Raw genomic sequence first — 8,830 nt, forward strand, 5'->3', positions numbered from 1 at the left:
GACATCAAACTGGGAATGGATATCCTTTTGGTGATTTTCTCAAACAAAACTATTCATTTAAGATCTGAATTTATTTTATCAATACTTCAAGCTTAAAAAGCAATTTTCCATGACTTTTTCATTAACAGTGATTGTATTTTTATCATTTTAACTGTATTTTAAAACTATGTGCATTATATTGGTGTAAATAATATCTGCAACATTCCATTTGATAAAATCATTAAACAAATTATAAAGTCATAAAATGTGTTTTCTTGTTAATGGATACATGTTATACCAATCGATTCACTAAATAAACTAAGGCGTCTTTGATTCAAAACATGTGCTTAAAACTTGATACCTACTTTACAAATATAAATGTTTAATGTATGTAAACAAAAACGTTGGCGTTAACAATCCGAAACGTATCATATCCGACAGCGTTCACACTCGTCAAGGGTAAACAAACTGGTTTGTGATTGTGCAAACAAAATCGCTATACCTGCATCTTTCAACCCATTTCTTCTTCTCCTTTGGGTTTATGGGAAACCTGAACAGACTACAGGTTCCATTGCCCCCAGTCCTCTGCACACAATGAATGGCAAAGCAATACACCATTTCAATGCTATAGCTGATGTACCCGGAAGTTCAAAAGCGAAAGTGAAAGTAAACGAGACTTACATACCCTATCGCCATTGTTGTTTAAAAAAACGCCACCGAACGATATTGCTTCCCGGCTTTACGTATGACAACTACATACAATCCGGGTATAGGAGATCATTGTAAACAACAACAACAACTATGGCCAACTTTTGAAAAATTTACTGAAGTTGATGGTAAATTATTTAAAATATATAGTTTAAAGCAATAAGTCATGAATAGCACGCACACGATCTGTTTGCAAGGTTGTTACTTTGTGCATATGGTATAAAGGATACAAAATAGCCGCCTATCGATGTTTTACAGGGGTATTTCTTGTTTACCTTGTGTTGCAAACCCGTGTCGATTTTGATAACTTTTGCCCTTTTCGCAAAATGTCAGTCTTTTTATAAAAAAACATCAAATATTACGTTACAGTTCGTATTTTATCGGCGATTGAGCTAACATTAACAAAGAAAATAAAACGTTTTTTGTTATTTTAATTGTTTCATTGGAAAGTTGAAAAAACTAGTTGTATCCCGTGTTAGCATATAAAGTATATAGTTAAAAAATCAAGACTTTTCCCTGTGACCTCGGATTGTTTGGCTTGGTCAATGTTCGTTTACAAGTATTTACGTGATTAACGTCTTCTGAAGGGAAGTCACGCGTTTATTTTTTTTAACTCAATAACAACAGCAGCAACAACAACAACGGAAACATAAACAACACGATAAATATGATGCTACGTCAACAATCAAAACGCACTAATACACACGCTCGTCAGGTTTTTGGCCAGCTTGTGGTTTACACCGCTTACCGACGTTAAATTGCATTGTCCTCGTTAACAAGTTAACGTATTTTCGCATCCTACAGTAGCGTAGCGTTAACGTTTAACTGTGCAGCCGGACCTAATATGCTTGTATATATGTGAGGTCAGCTTTCGATTTTTGAACGATAAATATATTATTTGATCAACTGTGATGTGTTTGAATGCGAACGCAAACTTTTGCAAGATTTATATAAATGAAATGCGTATAACAGCAAACATTAATGATCATTTAAAACATCTTATTCGTCCATGGAACAAACTTGTCGATGAATTGGCTTCTTTGAATACATTTGTATTCCGATTGTTTCTGGAATATAAATTTAAAGATACAAGCGGGGAGCATGTATACATACATGTGTCTCCGTTTACACTGACTTTTACCTATTTATGGCATGGTGTAAAGGATTAATTCGTTAATTGAGAGCTATGCGTGCAAGCATTGTTATCTAGTCCACTGGGCGCAGAAACGGTTCGTGGAATGATCCTTACGGTGCCCGGCACGAATGCAGTCCCAACTACAAGCCAGGTCATCCGGACAGAACAGTCAAGTATGATGACTGTGTTTAAAGCTAGCTTATTGACGACAACTGCTTTACATGTAAAAAGCATATTGTTTGAATCAAACTTGTGTTCAACTATGTAATACAAGTAATGTTTTAAACATAGCTGACTAAGACCATTTTAACCAAGATTTGGCATTGCGATATTTTATTCAGCAGGCCAATTTAAATTCTTATGATTGTGATTCTCTTGGTGTTTACGAAGAGCATAGCTTTTGAGCGTTATATTTAATGCATTTCGTGTTGTTTCGTTATTACATTTATAAACATACTTTATTTAATATGAGAAGTCAGTGCTGCTTTCTCATAACACCAATCGTCGTTGTCTTTGACTTAATAAGTGCATATGCTCTTAACATTAATATGTATTTATATGGTACGGATCGAATCCATTTTAAGCATGTTTATTGTAAACCGTATAGTACGTCTAAGGATTAATTTCCAATAATATTTTCCGCAATTGAAAAATGTTTGGAAAAAGCCCTGTATGTTATCCACGAAAGTATTTAATTAGGATGTTCATGATGATTCATCTGAATTCCTTTGTTTTCTTTTTACTAACCGTACATAAATCGGCACACGTTATGATAATGGCTGCATCTTGTTTAATTTCCACATAGTTTTTAAAGTTTTTACATGCGCAAAACCAAAATGCAATACACTCAATGTACAAGAATAATAATACATTATTGGTATAACTCAATATAAATGGTATTCATTATTTACAAATACGCCTGCATTGTACGCTTATGTTGGGAAATGTGTGCATGTATGAACATTTGCCTTGCAAATTATTGTTTTACTTCTTGTTTATAATTGTTTATATGTACTGTGTACAATATGCCCTGCATGGCTTGATGCCTCTATTAATGGAAATATATTAGTTAACTGCATATTGTACAGCAACGTATTTCCCCAATGATAACGTGTGCCTTAGTTCTAGAAACGATCTTCTAGATGGGTCTTATATTTTTCAGCCTCTACAGCTCCGACACGAAACATAGTCCTGGAGCTTACAGCAGGTTTGTAATTGATATTTTTTAGTTGTGTGTGTACTTTATATATAAGGCTTTTGAAGGAAGCCGAAGTAATAATGTATTAATAAATACACGTGTAACGTTCAGTTCATTATTACATGTACGTGTCGGTCTGGACTATTTTATTGAACCATACAAAAATAAATCGTTTCTTAATCCTACTGTGCTGCTCTTGTAGGCACCCAGCGGCATCATATGGGATGGTTACAGATTGAAAATCAAAGGCGAAGGAACAATCAATTTCGAGAACCAGACGATAATTTACGGTTACCCAAGATCCATCTCAATTTTTGTACAAACGGACAAGGCCGCTTACAAGCCTAAAAAAATAGAATGCGTATCGCGCACACACACACGCACACGCAATACACCACAATATTTTCTTCTTATCTAATGGCTAGATTAAAATCTTTTTACAAATATATTCATTAGGCGGTACCATGCCAAACATTTTGGAATGGCTTAGCAGATTCTGGGATTGTGTTTCCCAGTGTTTTTCCTGCCTACTTAACAAGTTGAAAACAAGTTTATTAGGAGATGCATGAAATAAATTAATGATTTCAGAACACATAGGCGTGTTATTTTTCCGACCATGTATTTATCAAGTCTTTCAAAAGTTGATATAGTCTATAGTAACAAATTATTCAATCTTGCACATTTCTTTCTTAAACCTTTACATATGCCATTAATGGAAAAAAGCCTTTAATGGGGTTCTGCATTCTTTCTCTTTATATAATAATCGTTTTATATTATAATCAACGACTCTCGATGATATCGGCTGCTTTCTGCTTCAGCAAAAGTGCTGTTAAATAACTTGCATTGGCCATTATATATAATTTTCATAAAACTTGCACAAATACCTGGGTAGTACTCATATCTACTACATGGGAAATAACAAATTCCTTCAAAGGTCGTGACCCAAGCCTTAACATGCGATGCGTTCTATGCCAATGTCTCTAGTCATACAATCCTCCGGCCGTCCACGGGGCAGGAGGGAAGTATCATACGACCAGCCAATTAACGGAGCCCTTGACAGACATGTCATCGTAAAGCGACAGAAAAGACCAGGCAAAAATATCACTGGTCCTGTAGCTTGTTCAGCCGGCACAAGTATGTATGACGCCATGTTTTCAACTGTTTCCAGGCTTGTCTTACACATTAGATGCGCAACACATTTAGTGCTACTTTTTGTAAAAAATATATATGTATAAATCTGCTGGACCAGAATTACTCACAAAAAAAAGTATTCCAACGCCAACAGAAGTACCCTGTTTCCACTAAAAATTCAAAACATATTGGACAGCTAGGTTGAATAAACTTTTCTTACTTATTTTAATAAGTTGTTTCCCTCTTAAATAAATGATGTCCAATAACTGACATATTCCATATTTCATTGTTACATTTTTTTCTTTATAAATACATGTAAAATTGATTTTGAAAAAAAAAGTACAGTTTGAGAATGCGGTCGAATGTAGCGAAAAAAGTTCGACAACTCACCCATTAATACACAAATAGTTTACGGTCGGTCACATATATTAGGGTCGGAAAGATTATGGGAAACGAAAAACTTTCTTCGTTCATGTCTAATATATTCGATCGGATCCTTACAAGTAATTAAATTGTACTTTGTTGTAACAGACGCGGGAAATCAACTTAAATTTACACAACGCCATTCATATTTCGAGATATGTTCCACATGTGTTCGGTGTAGAGGATTGTTCAGAAAAAATGACACACGTTGCTCTTTATTTAAAACTGCAAGATTATATGTGTCGTGTTTTGAGAAAACTGGGCATAATGCATGTGCGTAAAGTGTCGTCCCAGATTAGCCTGTGCAGTCCGCACAGGCTAATTAGGGACGACACTTTCCGCCCTAAACTTGATTTTCGGTAAGGAGGGACTTCCTTGAAACTAAAAATACCATAAAAGCGGAAAGTGTCGTCCCTGATTAGCCTGTGAGGACTGCACCGGCTTATCTGCGACGACACTTTAGGCACATGCATTATGCCCAGTTTTCTCAGAACGCGGCTCATATTAATCTTCACGCATATCAAGTACTTTTAGATACAATATTTGGCATTTATGGTTTTTACATACGTGACATTTGTGGTATTAATGCACGAACCCATGAACACTAATAACACACAGATGTCACCATGCCTTATCTAACATTAAACTGTTCCGATTGCACAAATAGTTTCGACGTATTAATTAACAAAACACACTCAACCAAGCGAATTATTATGAGTCATACAAAAACACTATGTCTTGAGCCGGTTTTTTGGAAAATCTTATAATAATTGTTTGACATTTTCTTAAGTACGAAAATATAATGTTCGCGAAAAAAGATGCTTGACATATGTTAATTATCGTTTCGTTTGAACGATCAAATTGTAATGAAGCACGTTTGTTTTCATTTTACTGCTTCATGCAGAATCATATAATATCCTCCGGGTTCCTTGAATACATTTCAGTCACTGGCTCTACGCAAGACATCGTCATCGATCTTACCGTAAGTAACAAAATACAATTCAGAAAAATACAACAAAACTGTAATTGCTCAAGAGGATGTTTGCTCGTCAGGATATTTATTATTTATTTACGCCCAGTCGCATATTAATGCCGGATCAACACGGAACATATCCGGCACGATCCGGCATCTGAAACGTGTAGTCGCCGTGTAGCTCCTCTTCTATCTCTGTAGGTTCTTGAACGTACGGGAATGTCCTTGGGGATCCGAGAAGCAAGCACGTCAGTTGTAGGAAGTTCAAAACTGCGTGTTGATTCGTGACGGCCCGCGAAAATGGCAGCATTTGGGATGGTCAGTAAAGCTGCATATAGGGTCCGGTGATAGCTGTTTTTATGCCCCGAGTGCCCGTCTTCGTCCTTGACAGTCAGCGACCGAATTTCAGACCCGGACCATCAAAGAGTATGACGGTAGTTGCACGGCTGTCTCCGGAGCTTTCGCGGCCGTTATACGGAGCACGTCAGTACAGTGTGGATTGCATCGTTACCAACACTGATCAGCACGAAGCTACTAAGGAGGCAGACGGTGCAATCACGGATAAACACGATGCAAACACGGCGGATACATGGACTATCATTAAACAAGAAATATCTTTAAAAAAGATATACGGCGTTGATTGTGGTCGATGTTTATGAACGATCAAAAGTTATCTCTATGAGATAAAAAGTAGCGGATGCCTTTTTTCTGCGCAGTTCTTAGCTACATCACAAGCAAATCAATTACGGGGTGTTGCGCCAGATTTCATGGCTTATTTTGCTGTATGTGATATTATTACTCAGATATCTATATTTACAGAATAGAAAAACACAAGAAACATGAAAATAAACGAGTGCATATAGGTCAGGCCGGCAATACTCGAATCTTATTTAATTGCATAATTATAGTATAGTGAATTATTGTGCTCATGCTTAATAAACTGGTCTAAATGGATAACTATTTCTAATTAATTTTATCAAAATTGGTCCTTATCATGCAAATGTTGAAACATATTAAAAATCGATAATTGACATACACAATAATATCGCCCGAATTTCTTTATTTAGTATCTTTCTGATCAAAACAGACTTCAAGTGCACAAAGTTTACGAGACGGCGTTCATATAAAGATTTCTGCAACTGACCGCAAACTGACCTTGATACCTTGCGGATTGGAATGCAATGCATTAAAGTTAGGTAACAATTCTGCTGCTGAAACGACGGCTTGTTTACGCCAACTGTACACGACCAAGGCAACAGCTGTGCTTAAATAATGATATATCGACAAAGCGACTAAACGAACTATTTACTCCATCAGACAAAAATAGCATAGATTCCAATTTTTTCCTTCAATGAAAAGATCGCAACCCCTTCAGCGAACTCCGGTGATGAACTGTATATAAACTCTGACTTTCACACACTGGCCGCGAATTGACCCGAAACCTCGCGGGTTGAAATGCAATGCAAGTAGTACTCAATATGAGAATAAAGCCTTTAGTATAAACGCTTTTGCGCTGGTAATTCTCTGAAAATAAAAGGTGAACGCACAAACTGTATTTATGTCGAAAATTGATTGTAAAACTGTTCTATCTATTGAGCCTTTTCATTAGAGATAAAATTGTTTCATGCAGTAAAACAAAGTTACAAAGACGCGGATATGTTTCCAATGTTCTGGTGTTATACTCAAATCAGCCAATGGAATAAATGAAGTGTATTCATTCGTACCTAGCGCGGGAAATTTTATTTGAATATTATTGGACACTTACAAAGGTCAAGTCAGGGTGAAAAGCTGGCTTAATACAGCTTACGCCGAAAAACACGGACGATACCGGATAGACAGGGTGCTAACAAGGACCTTTAGGTATGAACACGGTGGATAAACACGGAGTATCACAGAGAACACGAAATAACACAGACGATGGCGGATGCTCTTATTTATACGGGCACTTTGAAAATCAATACACTTTATTCTGTTTTACCGACGTTGCAACTTGGGCTATAAGATGACGGCTGCGGTTAAAGCAGCTATGGCGGAGATATTGATAAGTCGAATGTATCAACGATTCTATCAATTTTCAAATGAATATGTGAAACTAGGAATTTCCCGAAATTCCTCAACGATTTAGGATTTTCATCACATTACTGTTTCACTTATGGACTTCAGAAAATGCATAATTTATTAAGAAATTTTGCGAAATGACTGTAAATAGTTGCGAAGTTTTACTCAGTTTTACTAGAGGCCTTTCAGAAGATTTATGAAATTTGTGAAATGTTTGATTTAAATTAATACACTATTATAATGCTTTCGGTTGAATAGAGAAGTTGGCTCTTACAATGATAACATGGTAAACGCATATGGATGATTTTGTTTGTTGTTGGTGGTTTTATAAAGTTCTTATAGCCTGAGTGGTCTATTTGTTATCCATAGATTGTGCGTCTAAATGTTCCGGCATTAAAATCCAATAATGTGTATAGTCATCCATTTTCTCGCTTGTGTATATTCATTCTTTTTCTCGCTTTCAAAAAGCAATCAAAACAATTTATATTTTAAGTATTTTCATTTAATGATCTAAATCTTTGAACGATTTGCTGTAAAAATTACTGCGTATAGTCCTATCGAGTTTTTATTCTAATAAGAAATTAACTGTTAAAAGTAGACTTAAATCATAAAAATCATGTTTACGCCAAAATACAACGTTTAATCGACTGAAATTAACGACCATTACTTTACGAAAATTAAACAATAACACAATAAGATTACTTACTAAAAGAAATGTATTTTGTTCATGGGACCACATATTTAGGCCTTCTTTTAAAACAAAAATGCATGAAATCAAAATTGACTGGATCTACGATTGGACGAGCCGATGTCTCAAATTTCAGTTTCTATTGTCTTAAATGTGGCTTGTTTTACAATTAATACTCTGACGGTGTATTCATTTTACAGATAAGTAATTCATATGTCCGCTTTTAACAGAATGCCTTTGATCTGAAAATTCCATTTAACGTGTTATTAACGGTTCGAGTGTTGCTTATTTACCACACTTTACATTTGTGAATATGTGAAGCTTTAAAGGCGATATAATTCCAATAAAGAAAGAGCATAATATTATACAACATCTTTTATTGGCAAATATTTTTTTTACTTCAACGAAAGGAGTAACATTCTATTGGAGTTATTATCAGCGCAGCGAGTGTGAGAACGCTTTTAGTAAAAATACTTCGTTATCATCAGAAAATGTCAAAGCGTGACATCATAATGTCGGTCAGCACGGACGCGACCG

This window comes from Dreissena polymorpha, chromosome 4 (assembly GCF_020536995.1).
Source record: "Dreissena polymorpha isolate Duluth1 chromosome 4, UMN_Dpol_1.0, whole genome shotgun sequence".
NCBI classification, from domain to species: domain Eukaryota; kingdom Metazoa; phylum Mollusca; class Bivalvia; order Myida; family Dreissenidae; genus Dreissena; species Dreissena polymorpha.